At 32.7% G+C, this 12,174-nt stretch overlaps 1 protein-coding gene across 5 annotated transcripts in view; it reads right to left on the bottom strand.

The window, feature by feature from the left end:
* Positions 1-9,615, bottom strand: part of LOC131159724 (polycomb group protein EMBRYONIC FLOWER 2) — a 152,894-nt gene extending 143,279 nt beyond the window's left edge. For 4 of the 5 annotated variants that reach the window (XM_058114861.1, XM_058114862.1, XM_058114860.1 and 1 more), the window contains exons 1-2: positions 9,344-9,615; positions 1,922-2,249 (exon numbers count right to left, since the gene is read on the bottom strand). The gene's annotated coding sequence lies outside the window, so the exon portion shown is untranslated. The remainder of the gene's footprint in view (positions 1-1,921; positions 2,250-9,343) is intronic. The other variant, XR_009137858.1, reaches the window with a different exon arrangement.
* Between the last annotated feature and the right edge of the window lie 2,559 nt (positions 9,616-12,174).

The following is a 12,174-nucleotide window of genomic DNA, read 5'->3' as shown; positions in this document are numbered from 1 at the left end:
ATATTATAAATATATATATATATAAAAAAAAAAAAAAGGAAGCACGGTGTACAAAGCTCCCGCGTATGCAAGGCTCGAGGAAGGGGCGGACTACAATGGATCTATAGTACGCAGCCTTACCTTGCATTTTTGCAAGAGATTGTTTTCACGCCTCGAATCCATGACCTCCAGGTCACATGGCAACAACCTTACCATTGTGTCTAAGCTCCCCTTCAAATAATAAAATTACAAATAATACACATTAAAAAATACTATAATTAAAAAAATTATTATAATTATTTTACTTATTTATTAAACTTTCAAATTTTACTTTACAATAAAAATTTCATTAGACTTGACAATTGAAAAATAGTAAAAATATTTTGTGATAGACTTTATTATTATTTTTTTCAAATTTATGTATATTTTTATTTCAATTATATTTAATTCATATGATCATTTTATTTTTATTTTTATTTAAAAGTATATAAAATCAATTATTTAATCCAAAAAACTATTTATTGATATTAAAATTTCTAGCAACAAGTTGCTAAAACAACTTTAAATCATAAAATTTGGTTTTTCAGTTTTTTTGCAAACAGCTAAAAATCGACAACAAAAACAAAAAATAACAATACAGACAAACATGTTTTATAATATGTTTAGAAACAAAAAACAGCAGCAATACCAAACAAACCCTTAAACTTCTAATAAAATCGACATGGTAAAAAAAAAAAACCCCACGAGACTATCAATTTTAACAACTGAACGGGAATCCCACATGATAAGAATTCCCCCAGCCACCCCCAACAATAGGACAGCATCGCACTCCTCACACCTACCCTCTTAAATACGTCAAACCAACCTCCCCACCCACCCCTAATCCACTCTCTTCCTCACATCCCCTAAATGCCTTGCATTATAGATAATGATCCTCATAATTTAACCACTCCCCACCCACCCCCCTTCATGACTCAAAGAAGTAGCTAGGGCCTGTTTAGTCATGGAAAAATATTTTTATTTTTCATTTTTAGTTTTCCAAAGCATTCTAAAAATTTCAACTCATTTTTCAACTTTTCAAGATTCATATTAAAAATGTATAAAATAAAAAGTTTGTTCATTGTGCAAAACAACAAAAATTCAAATTCAATATCCATTTCCCATGCTCCAAACACTAGATAAGAAATAAGAAATCTATAACAATATTAAAAAGATATTTTCCACTTTCCATAAAAATTTGGAAATTTAGAAAACAAGGGGCCATTTTTGTGACTATTTGAAAAATTATAAATGGAAAATAAAACTATTTTCAAAAGCAAATAGTGCCAAATCTTTTTATTGTTTTTCATTATTTTATACAAACGCTGTAAAAATGAAAAAATAGCTAACTTTTTTGTAACTCTTTGGAAAATTAAAACTGAAAAATGATAAATTGTTTTCAACAACTAAACAGGCCTCAATTTATTCAATTCTTTTTGCATCCCTCTTTCTTTTTTTTTCTCTCATAAGTCATGGGGAACACTAACATTCTCAACTCTTTCCCTAATGGGCTCACCATTTCATAATAACATTTTTTAAAGAGTTCAAAGCAAGTATCTTCCCATAATGATCAACCTATGCACAAACGCTACCTCCAAAAAAAAAACTTACCTTAACAAACGATCTAAATTTTTTAGAAATATATATATATATAATTTACCAGTGCCAGCTGCCAGAGATTTAAATATTTTGCTCCACGTAGCCTTAAAATGTTAACAATAATAATGATTTCAATCGAAATCTGTAAACTCTATTTTCTAGAGAGTAAATTACATTCAAATGAAGTTCAGCTATACTTCTAGAAGATCAAATGAAAGATAATAATAACTACTTTTGTTTTTTCTTTTCTTTTTCTCATTTGATTCTTGAGAAATAACTTATAAAAGGGTTATTGATGTCGCACCTGGGAGATTAACCGAAGAAGAATCAGACCTGTAACTGAAATAAAATCCTTCCTTTCGCGATGAGTGAAACCCTAGGAGTGAAACCCTAGGACTTGGGCGTCGAAGCCACTGGGGGCCGCGCGGGGCAGAGACACGGAGCTTGGGGAGGAAGAGACAAAGAGAGGATTTCAGTGATTGGATAGAAGTGCGATTCTGAAATGGGCAAGGAAGAATAGAGAGAGAGAGAGGGGCTGTAGCAGGAAGAAGACAGGTGCAGAGTTGAGTCCACCCCCTGGCGTAGCGTGCTGTTCAAAGTTCAACAGAAATTTCCATTTTTGGGGCCATCATCTATTTGTAATTCAAAGGAACATAAGACAAAAAGTGAATAATCATGGTAAAGGATAATTTTGTACACTCTTCCATAATTCTTTGACACTTATCAATAAACATTGAACTATCTTGATAATATCTATTCTGAAATCTCTAAAAAAAATTTATTAAAGAAATTTACTTTTGAACTAATCTACTCTCCAAATCATTGAATACCGTTAAATTAGGTCATAGATAATAAATTATTGTCATCTTATTTATTTCTTGAATTGTATTATTTTTTTAAAAAACATGTTGTGTGATACTTCAAATTTTCTTTTGATTTTTTTAAAAATCAATTCATTTCCTTTTTTTCCTTCCGTTGTACAATTAAATTTTGGAATCAATCTACATACAATAATTTTACATTTTAATTGCGTTAAGATGGGCGTAGCCTCAAATAACCATACTCCAAATAAATTAATCTCATGAAATTAGCTTTATATCAAAATTCTTAATTTAATGTTTTTGTAATACACATAATCATTCAATCATTGACGTTCATTTATAAAACATAAGTGGCCGGCAAAATAAATCTAGTTCTTGAATTGTATGATTTTGAGAAGAACGCTGTCTTGAACACTTATAAATTTAATAATTTATCATATTTTTTGGAATTAGTTTGTTCCCCGTTTTAGGGAAGTTAACCCTTTAATTTTGATTTTAAATTCAATCCAAACGTGCATTTTACTTTATGATTGCATCAAAATAACCATGGGTAGATTGTTATCTTGATTTTATTCTGTATGAATAAAATGCACGACAATACGAAGCGTTGAAGCCCCTCTTACTCTGCATTTTAATTCTTTTTTGTTCCTCCTTTTTTAATTCCTCCAATTCTTGAGAGCTAAGGATTTCTTGATGTGTCTTTTTTTCCACTATTTTAATCTATTTTTATTGATTAAAATATAGAAAAATAAATTAAAAAGTTAGTAATTTATGTTTGGAGTGCATTGGGAGAATCCAATGCATTTGGATTTCCACTAAATTTACAAAATTTTACTTCTATTTGTTTTTTTTTTTTTTTAATGGTTAGTGTGGAAGGAAAGGTTCTTTACTTCTTTATATCTCTTTTAAGGATTTTTGGGTTTTCGATTTTATATATCTTATTTATTCAAATTCTTCGCTACTAATCTATTTTTACATTCATTCAAAATAGATATTTGTTATGTTTTCTCTTAAAACTGTTCTCATTATGATTTGTGTTTGTGCTTTTTTTATCAACATCGTAGTTGACTATTTTTCCTTTCCAATTGAAATTGCTCATGTAATTATTTATATCGTTCCCTTTTTATATTGTTGCAACCTTGACAAATCTCACATGCCCAATAAATAAAGATAAATGGGCATTTGGAAAATTGGAAAAAACAAAAACAAAAAAAGAGAGAGAGATTGGGAGCAAATAAGTATTAGCATTGGAATCAAGGATCCACTTTCTATTGTTATTTTAAAACTTAGGTTGTCTGGGGAGTATCGGTTAAAGTCTCAAATTAAGTTTTTCTCAGCAGTTGAATAAAATTAAATACAATTATACATTATATTTAATTTTTAATCTTATAAATGCAAATTTAAGGTACGAATTCTAAGCTTTCCATGTTAATATTTTCCATTTTAGCTTTTGTACTATACACGCTTAAATCTATAAGATGATTTGTGTTACTTTGTTAGAAACATTTTGTCATTTAAAGATCTCGAAGTTTGAATAATTTTTTATGTAAATTTTTTTAGAATTGGTACTCTAAAGTAAATTGCTTTTGCATTAATAAATTCTTAATATACTTTCCAGTTTTATCTTATTATATTTGTTTAAAGTGTTTTGTTAATCTAATAAACACTACATTTGGTTTAAAAGAATATGGATTTGCATTATAATTAAAAAATTTTAGTTAAACGTTTAAAAAAGCTAGTCTTTAAAAAAATAAAATTTAACTTCTAAAATTAAATAATAAAAATAATTAAATGGACTTAATTTGTTTTATTACTAGCCATGGACATCCACCATGCGTGATAATTATAAGGATATATTAATTACAATAATTTTGATGTATGTTTAAAAAGTCTAAAATAAAAGAAGTGATATTTTAAGTTTGAAAAATATGTTTACTTCTTTTCAGATTTTTTGAAATTGAGTGTATAAAAGTAGACATAATCTGTGAGATTTCAAGATTTGAATAGGACGTAGCTGGATATTTTGAGAATGAGATTTTCATGATTAGGTTTTTTTTTTTAGTTTCGAACCAAAAAAAAATTGAAACATATACATGATATTAAAAAAAAAAAAAAAAAAAGGTGTGCTTTTATGATAACCACCCTACTTAAAAATTAGGTAAGATTTTGAATTTTTCAAAATTAATAGGTTGAATGCAATATTATATATTTTGTAGACACCCCATTTTGTTTAGGGACCAAATATAGCAAAAGGAAAGACATTTTTATTATTATTATTATTATTATTATTACACTGTATATACAAATACAACAGAGAAAAATACAAAAAAAAAAAAAAAAAAAGGAATGCATCAAAGAAAAACATAAAAGAAAAGCAATGCAACAGAAATAAATGCAAAAAATGGAGGAGGAGGCAAGAGTCTTAGAACGTTGTTGGCTCCTACACGCTTGCACGAGGGAAATTGGGCAATAGTTAATATAGGGCTAGTTGTTGAAAATTAAATTCATCCCTGGGACTATAAATCGAGGTTCATAGGGAGAAACAGGGACATAGAAAAACAGAGATGGAGATATAAAAAGGGAGTAACAGAGATAGCAGTATTAAGCAATTCAAAGAGACATAGATAGATATAGAGACATATAGATAGAGGGATAGAGATAACAGTATTAAGCAATTCATAGAGAGATACAGAGATAGCAGCATGGAGTGAGAACCATATGCAGTAATAAACCAACACAGAAATTCATATTCGGCAAGAACGCACAAGCATGTTAGAGCAATTCATCAAAGTAAAGTAATTCACAGTGCAAAGCAATTTAAGAGTAGAGAGGCTTTGATACTCAGAAAGCATACAATCAGATCGAAGGGTCATTAGTATTTTGTTTAAAGATTGAGGGAGTGGAATACAGCAGGTGGGTTTTTTTTTAATTATTCTTCTTTTTTATTTATTTATTCCATATTCATTAAAAAATAAGAACATAAACACTCTGAAATCAATTGGATCTGTAGAAATCCAAACCAGGAAAATAAAAGAAATTAAGTATCAAAGAGAGAAATAAGGAAAGATAAAGGAAGATTAAAAGAAAATGAAGGAATTTGCTTGGCAAGGTCAAAACCATCGACGATTTCGGAGAGCATGAGAAAAATCGTCGCCGGTTTTGGATCAACTGGGCGAGTTAACTACAAAACCGTCAACGGTTTTATGGATACAGAGAAAATCATCGACAGTTTTCTGTCCGTTTTGGTTTCTTTTTCATAAATAGGTAAGGGGAATAAATTATATTAGTTCTTTTCTAAATTCTACCGGTTAAAAAGAAGTTTATACTTATATGTATATGTTTATTGTAAGAACGTGAACCATGATAAATGGGTTAAATAAATAAAAGAGGGGTAAAATTGGTATCTGAACAGGCTTCGTCGATGAAGACAGAGTTCGTAGACGAAGGCCATGCATTTCTCGTCAACAAAATTTAGGGGCTCGTCGACGAGAAGAAGCCGAGGAGTCTTGAAAAAAAACAGGAGATCTCAGATTCGTCGACGAGGCCACCGATTCATCGACGAGGGCAGTGTAAGATTCATCAATGAGAACACCATTTCGTCGACGAATTGGGCCGGGTCAAAGGGATATAAATAGAAAATTTCATTATTTCTTCATTAAGAAACTTCAATCCTATCTCTCTCTCTCTCTAGAACTCTCCCTACACTCTCTCTCTCTAGATTTCTTCGCCGATCATTGCTGGAATAAAAAATCTGAAGTTACCACGAGGATCATGGAAGGATTCTCTACAACTTCTATGGATCGGAATCTCGTTTCGGAGATTTTTGGGTTTCAGTGAAAAATCGATGTAAGGCTCGGTTTTCAATTCTAATCCGGTAGTTTTGTAGGTAACTGTCTTGTGAGCATATTATGTACTATGACTTGTAGGTTTTGAAACTCGGTTCGCTGTTTAGGGACCTTGGAGTTCAGGATTTGTTATCCGGGGAAAATGTAAGGGGAACTATGTTTATATCGGTTATTTTTTAAATCGAACTCGGTGGAACTGTGGTCCACAGTCCTGCGTGTGTTCTAACTACTCATTTGGGGGAATCTAAAGGGGAAAACTATGGGTTTTTCATTATTACAGTTTTGGGAAAAAGGAGGCGATGGGCTGCATCCCTGGTTTTGTTGAAAACTGAGGGTATATGTTGATTTATACTATGATATTGGGATGGTCGTGCCTTGACTTGTTTAAATTGTATTTGTTTGGAAAACCATGATTTAGATTACCAAATGGGTGTGGTTTGTTTGGTTATATAAGCATGCATGTGTGTGTGATATGTTGAAATGCTAGTAGGAACGCGGTTCCAAAATTGTTCCAGGTACTGGGAGTGTCTAGCTCCATATCTGAGGGTGTGAGCCTATTCCGGAAGATCAGGCCGAAGGGTATGGATCCACCAGTTATGCGCTGGTACGATGCCATGGGAGTCGGGGACTAGCCATGTGCCGGTGGCGCCGTATTCACGGGTTGGCTACGGGCCAACGCTGTATGTCGCAGGCCGGCTTCGGGCCGAAGGGTGTGACGACACCGAGGATTACTGATCATGTGTATGTGTATGGGTGCGTGTATGCACCGTAGAAACTAGTATTGAATTGCATTTAACTGCATGTATGTTGCATCATGATAACACTCAAATGCCATACACCGATATAACCTATGTTCTTCCTTACTGAGAGGTGTCTCATCCCTGCTGTACATACATTTTTACAGGTCCTTTGAGTAACCGGAACTAGCGTCCTGGTGTAGGGAGCGTAGTGGTTGGTGTACTGCGTTTAGCGCTTAGGTAAGTGCTCGGACTATATTTTTGGTGGGTTGCCATTTTGAGATGTATTTGGGCACCCGTTTGTACGTTTTAATAGAGTCATGTTCTGCTCTCATATAGACTCTGGTATGGTACTGTATATGTTGCTATAGAATAACCTTTTTCCGCTGCATATATGATTGTGATTGGATGTGTTTAGGATGCCTGGGAACCCCACGAGGTCAGACCCTTATCCATTGTACTGTATCTTTGGATGTTTTATCGGATACAGGGACAGGTTTGATTACATATTCACCCTTGGGTCCCATTTCGGGGTTCAGGGCGTGACATTTACGGCTTGTGTTTCAAAATCTCAATCGTTTTAAAAGGAGTATTTGAGCTTAGGGTTAGGTTATGAGTTATTATCTTCAAAACTAGCCAGTTAAACTTGAATACGAGACCATAAAATTAAAGTAGTGAGTTTTCTGAATGTATTGATCGGGTTAGAATATTAGTTTAGATTATCTTATAGATTATGTAAAGGATCAAAGTAAGTAGGACTGACTAGCTCAGTTTAGTCAAGTATAGTTTAAATCTTTAAATTGTGTGTCATGAGATTAACTTTTATTAATGAAATGGATATTGTGACTGTGATGTATTTGCTTGCCTGGTTGATGTGATATATATATTACTGAGAAATGAATGGTTGTGATTTTGTAACTGTGGGACCCTGTTGTGATATATCTGCGGTACTCTATTGTAACATTGGGACTCTGTCATGATGTATGTACTAAGAATGATGGGGAGGGATGCTCAGTATGCTGGACACCATGTGTTGAAATGTAACTTGGGCACCATGTATTGAAAAGTAACCGGGCACCACACGTTGAGAAGTAATCTGGGCACCATGTGAAATGAAGTGTTTGTGCATTATCATCTGTATGTGTATGCTGATGTCGATGGTTGCTTTATGGTAATTATGTGTGTACCGTCTGCTTGTACCTGTTCAGTGGTCATTGTTTATCGTACGATTATATTTTGGATATATACATTAAAAACTCATATGACACACACTGTTATACTTTATTCGTCCTTACTGAGAAGTGTCTCACCCTAGTGATATATTAACTTTTCAGGTCCTTCTGGTAATTGAGCTTAACAAGCTCAGGGGTAGGGTTTAGTTATTGTGGTTGTAAGTTATGTAAGATACTAAAATATACAGGTTTATGTTTAAATGTTGGTATGTATAAGGACAGATGGAAGTATCTTTTTGGTTGTGTAATATGAATTATGGAATACCTCTTTTGGGGATGATATATAGTACTTTGGTATTATGGTTGATAATGTATTATTATTATTTCCACTGTGTATATGAATAATATGGTATCGGAGATTGATTTTTGGACAGAAAACACCCTGGGCCCCACTTGGTGGGTTCGGGGCATTACAAGATTTGACTCGTGGGTTCGGATCCGATCCGTTGAGCCAAGCTCCCCAAGACCTAGGCTCACTTAGACCTGGGTCCATTGGTCCATTGACCCATTGACTTAGTCCCCTAGCCTACTGTTCATTTTTAAAAAGGCTCAGGTCCAACTTTCAAACCTCATACCCATTTCTTAAAAAAACAACCCCAAAAGCCCATTTTTAAAACAAATGCCTTGGATGCAAATTTTTTTAAACCCCACGTTTTTAAAAATGTTGGGCCTTGGGCCCAATTTTTAAATCCCAGAGTCCTTTTTAAAACAAGGCATTGGGCCCAATTTTTTTTTAAAACCCACGTTTTTTTGAATGTTGGGCCTTGGCCCCGTTTTTAAAAATAAACCTTTTTTTTTTAAATACAAAAGGGCTAGGGCCCAAATTTTCAATACTGGGCCTTAGGCCCATTTTTTAAAAAACAAACTCAATTTTTTAAACCAAGGCCCAGACCTACTTTTGAATAAAAAAAAGCCCAAACAAAACCCAGCCCACTCAGTGGGCTGACTCACCCTGAGTCAACCATTCACTCCCACTCAACGGGTTGACTCACCCCCAAGTCAACCTAAACCTATCTAAACATCAAACCAAAATCAATTTAAACCACACTTTAATTCGAACAAAAACAAAGAAAATAAAGGGGGAAGGGAACTTATCTTCAGAAGCATCATTTGGTTTCCCTCAATTTCATTTTTTTTTTAAAACCTGCAAAAAAAAAACATAACACAGTCAAATAAAATCACAGAGAAAAAGAAAGATAAAAAAACAAAAAAGGAAAGATCATGAGGAATAAAAAGGAAAGATCGAAAGGAATAAATAAGGGAAGGTAAGAGAAAAAAGGGATCGGAGAAGAAAAAACATGGAAAGAGAAAGGAAGAAAGAACATAGAGAGAGAAAGGGAGAAAAAGAGAAGAACATATCGCAAAGGAGAGATGAGAGAGAAAATATTTGGGAGAAATGAGAGAGGAGAGAGAAATTTATTTTTTATATGGGGGGGGGGGTTAATGGGCCACGTGTCACCACTGCTTGGTGACACGTGGCACGATATTGTACAAGTATTTTATGGGTGACGTGGTACAATCTGGATCGTCCAATCTTTACTTCTTCGAATGCTTGAATTGCTGTCACGTCAAGAATCCCTGTCTCTTCCTCCAGGCCACTCAGAAGCTGCTACGTGGTAAGGTGACATCAGCAGCATGATGTCACCCTCTAGTAGAAAATAGAAAATAAAAAATAATAATAATATAAATAAGTGGGACATGTGTCACCGTCCGTATGGTGACACATGTCACAATCTCAACCAACAGATTTGTGTTTTCTTTGGACGGTTGGATTGCTGTTACGTTAGCAATTTCCGTCATTCGTCCAGAGCCACTTAGAAGGTGTCATATGGCAGGATGATGTCATGTTCATGTCATCTTGCTACAGTAAAAAAGAAAAGAAAAAAAAAGAGTTAGGTGTTGTCACATGGCGGGTGACGTCACTTATAATAAATTGGAAAAAAATAAATAAATAAATTGCCACATGTCACCACTATGGGTTGGCATGTGGCCCCCACTTTCGGAATTGGTTGACCCGATTCAAACTAGTCAAACTGGTCTGTTTCTGAACCTTTTATTTATTTATTGATTTTATTGATTTAATTGTTAATCAGTTTTCTAATTGGAAAAATAATAAAAAATTCTAAAAATAGGGAAAATTCAGGAAAATCAAGAAATTTTGGGGAAAGTCAGGGAAAATATTTTGAAGCTCGGAAAAATAAGGAAAAAAATATTTTTGGGTTTTTTTGAGCCAAAATAAATGAGGGAAAGTCTTTAAAAGTCTCAAAAAATTTTATAAAAATTTTGAAAAACTCTAGAAAATTTCTACAAAAATTTCCAAAAATCAAGGGATGGTTTTTAAAGACTCTTTTGTTTATAATTTGACATTTTTCCCCAATTTTTGTTTACGTGTGTCCCTATAATTTTAAAAAGTACAATGAGATATTTTAGACCTCCATTGTGTTAGTTCCGATTGAGGTTTATCTAATAAGATCCCCTCGTTTAGAGGTTTTATTAGACATTCATAACTCACACTAAGATTTTTAATCTAATGTTAATTTTATTATTTATTTATTTATTTGTTAGTCTGTTTATTTTTAAAAAGCAGTTAATTAAAGGTTATTAAATTCAATTTGAGGATAATTCGTAATTAATTAGTTACCGTTCGACAAACGGGTGTGCGTGGGGTGTAAATACCTTCCCCTTGTATAACTGAACTCCTAATCTCAACTCTGACAAAAACAAACTGAGACTACTAGTTCCTTGACCTAATTTTAGTATATTGAGTAATTAAATGAGTAGTAACTAGGTGTTCTAGCCGTACTTAGGTAAATAATAGGTTAGTGACAATTTTATCAAAATTTTAATATTATTATTTCCTCGACGTTCAAGACCCTTCTCCCAGGATGTCACGACATATTTAAACTTATCCACTAGAGAAAATGTGTAAAATATGAAGGGCATTAGAAGAGTTTTATTGAAAAAATAATTGAAAAATAAGGATGATTGATTATTTAATTAATAGTAAAGATGTTTATATTTACTTACACTATAATTATTTTTTACAAACCATTCATAAGTTCAATTTTTATTTTATTTTATTATGGTTATCTTATTTTATTCACTGTTAAATTATATTTTAAAATTTTAAAAATCATAAAATTATTTAAAACAACAAAAAATGTCTAGATTATAAAAAAGTGTAGTTATTAGTTAATTGAATACTATGATTTTAAAAATCATTGTATAATTTCATTAATAAAAATTTGCTTAATAAAACGTTTAGGGTCACGAACCCATGACATCGCAGGCATGGCCACGACAATATAGGCTCATTCAACAACATAAGCGAGAAAGAAAAAGGATCACGAGCCTAATGCATTCCCCTCTTTGACTATGCCACATCAACCTATAGTGGTCGCAGGGCCGTGACACATAACATTATTGATGGCACTTGCCCGCTAGTAATTACTTAATTAGCTAAGTTGCATAAATCATAAACATTGTTAATTTGTTAGAAAATAACAATCTAAGTACACATAAAATAAATAATATTTAGTGACAATTATAAAAAAAGGTGATGATTTCTTAAATAAATCTACACATCTTTCATCTTTGACTAAATTATAATAGTCTTATACACACGTACAAAAAATAATAAAATTATAATAGTTTCTGTTGTTATCCGAAAATCGAATGATTTTCGTGAATTGTTCCTTGATCACAATCACTTGGAAAGACTCAAATAAGAATGACTTGGAAGACCTGGGGTGTATTCCGGGAATCATTCTGACGCATAAGTAAGAGACTAATGAGAGATAATGAATTGCAACAATAGAAATAAATGACTATAAGTGAGATGCTTACCTCTTCTCCAAATCCCTTTTTATAGTAGTAGAGGTTGACGCTTCATCAATTCGACATTGATGATCATTATTGTACT

The sequence above is a fragment of the Malania oleifera genome, chromosome 7 (genome assembly GCF_029873635.1).
Source record: "Malania oleifera isolate guangnan ecotype guangnan chromosome 7, ASM2987363v1, whole genome shotgun sequence".
NCBI lineage: Eukaryota > Viridiplantae > Streptophyta > Magnoliopsida > Santalales > Ximeniaceae > Malania > Malania oleifera.
The sequence above is the reverse complement of the archived record's forward strand: the minus strand, read 5'-3'. Positions and strand labels throughout refer to the sequence as shown.